The sequence below is a fragment of the Marmota monax genome, unplaced genomic scaffold, assembly GCF_021218885.2.
Source record: "Marmota monax isolate L192 unplaced genomic scaffold, Marmota_monax_Labrador192_F-V1.1 WCK01_AAM20220418_F8-fsc00096, whole genome shotgun sequence".
Lineage (NCBI taxonomy): Eukaryota > Metazoa > Chordata > Mammalia > Rodentia > Sciuridae > Marmota > Marmota monax.
This window is the reverse complement of record NW_026695236.1, coordinates 493,826-496,564: the sequence shown is the minus strand read 5'-3', so window position 1 is coordinate 496,564 and position 2,739 is coordinate 493,826. Positions and strand designations below refer to the sequence as shown.

The following is a 2,739-nucleotide window of genomic DNA, read 5'->3' as shown; positions in this document are numbered from 1 at the left end:
TTTTCAGTAGATTTTGGCTGAAATTTGATTCATTTTTTATGTTAATGTTAATCAATAGCCCCCATGCATTTAGAAATTGTCTTGAGATAGTAGATTCTGATTGAAATACTATAAGAACAGCTACTACTACTACTACTACTATAACTACTGCTAATACTAATTATAATATCCAATACAATATTTAAATAAAATAACTAAGGTAAAAGTTCAATGGCAGAGCCATTTATTTTCTATTCTTTTTATGTTCTTTCTTTTTGTTGTGGTGTTGGGAACCAAATCCAGGGCCTCCACCATGTTGGACAAGGATCTGCCACTGAACTAAGTTCCTTGTCCTTACATGCCCTTTTCTATATCAAATACTGGCTATAATCATTATGATTGATGTTAAAAGTATTCATAATTCACACTATAAAAATGTAAATTGGGTCAAACACCCATGCTTGAAGCTATTTAGAAGAATGTCACCTCTCCATGAAAGTGAGGTTCTTTTTTTTTTTTAAAGTCAGTTTTATATCTTCATTTGACAATTGGCAGTTAGTTCTCATCCACATTGTCTGTAGGTTTTTTAATGGTACAACTGGGATATAGTTTACCAAAGTATAATTATTATTTGGTGAATCTTCATCCTCCTTTTGTTTTCTGGACAATTGAACATGGATAAAAATTTCACATATTTCATGGTATTCTTTTCTAGTCAGCTTTGCTAAGCAGGGTATCCATGTGCATATCTATAGTCTCCATCTCCTTCATAGCAAATATCTGGATCTTGAGTGCCTAAGGACATGCCTTGAAGCCCAGTTTCTGTATCGGCTTGTGATTGCTGATCGGGCATTCTGTGGTCACCATTTTCTTAATGGCAGAACAGCCCCTATACTTATCATGCTTCTTTGTGGTAGGCATTCTGCCTTGGACCAAGATAGAAAGGAAGAATACTAGGGATTATAAGATTCTATTTTATGCATAAACATATATGATGGGGATGCACATGACTAGACAAGCAATAGTGTTTTATACAGATTTTGAAACCACTCTTTGTGCCTCAATTTTCTGTTTGTGTTATAGGCAAAGTGAAGTCTAGTCTTCTTTAGACATAGGTTTATTATTACATCATAATTTGAGTAATTTTTTTCTTAGTTCTTTGTCTTTTCTAGGTAAAAAAATAAAATTGTTCTGATTTCCATCCCTTAAAAAATAGAAAAGAAAGCAAAGACAAAAAAAGAACAAAAATGGACTCAGACATTCTGCAAGCCTTCTAGAGAGAACTCACCAGTTCCATCTGCCTGAACTACCTTGTAGATGCAGTCACCATAGGCTGTTGGCACAGCTTTTGTCATCCTTATCTTTGTCTTTACTGTTAAGAAGCCCAAACTCCTGCCCATTGCTCTGAGAGCTGGGAGCCATCACAGCAGAGAGACCACAAGAGCAATATTCATTTGAAGAATCTGATATCTATTGCCAGATAGCCAGTCTCAGGCATTTCCTAAGCTCTAAGAAACACATGTGTATTACCCACAAGAAGAAAAAGAAGATCATCTGTTTGCTCTGCTCCAACTCTCAGGAGAACAGGGCTCACAGACACTGTTCCATCAAAAAGTCTGCTGAGGAATACCTGGTAAGTGATGCTTTGGAGGACACTGAGAAAGCTAGAGGTCAGAATGACTAAGACTGTAAGGCACAAGAATCATCATTATTTGCTGAGTACTACAAAGAGCTTGAGGGACCATTGATGAAATTGTGAATAAAGTATGTAAGCATATCAGCCTTCATGGAGCCTGGGAGAGTGATGAAGCTAGTTTATTACAAAATTATAATAAGTTGATTATATGGCATGCTGCTTAAGACACTTTTCATTTTTATAGTCCATGGCCCTTTATTTATTTATTTTTTACATTTATTATGCCATTAATTCATAGGGAATAGGTTCCCGCAGTTCAGGCACCTTTCCATTTGTTCTCACAAAATGTGCTTCTCTGGGTGGGGCAGGCTGGCACTTCAGCTGAACCCAGGTACCTTTCTCTTTGGCTTCCTTCTTTTTCTGATCATTTTTCCTTCATATGTTTCAGGAAGCTGTCTCGGTTCTTAGATGCTTAATATGCTCAATAAGCACATTAATTCTCTTGGCAAGAATCTTGCCCTTAACGTGCTTATCCACAACAATGCCAACAGCATTCTGGGTACCATTGTAGACTCTCCCAGTTTTGCCATGATAACATTTGTGGGGCATTCCTTTTTGAACAGTACCCATTCCCTTGATGTCTACAATATCACCCTTCTTGTAGATTCACATATATGTGGCCAAAGGAACAACTCCATGTTTTCTAAAATTCCTAGAGAACATGTATATGATTCCTCTCCTTTTTCCATTTGTGTTCTTCATTTTGGCAAATTACTGGAAGATGGTGATTCCCAATTACTGGAAGATGGTGGTTCCCAAGACACTTTTTAAATCTCTTATGAGTATAAAGATTTTCTAAACTAATAAAACTAGATGTTCCACTATATATAGTGTTGCTCAATGCAGTCACAGCTATTCATGAGACTGAGGTAGAGAGGAAAATAAGGGGGAAGATGGGAGGAAGCTTACACCTGTCTCTAAACAAAATAGTATTAACTTTTAAAAATGACTGGTGATGTAATCAGTAGTATAGCACTTTATTAGCATGCAGTACTTCCTGGGTTCTATAGCTAGCACAGTGGGTAGGGGAGTGGTACTATGAATTCAAAGTGCCTTCATATAGG

At 36.7% G+C, this 2,739-nt stretch overlaps 1 pseudogene; it reads right to left on the bottom strand.

The window, feature by feature from the left end:
• Positions 1 to 1,894: 1,894 nt before the first annotated feature.
• LOC124089343 (large ribosomal subunit protein eL21-like) lies at positions 1,895 to 2,377 on the bottom strand (annotated as a pseudogene).
• Between the last annotated feature and the right edge of the window lie 362 nt (positions 2,378 to 2,739).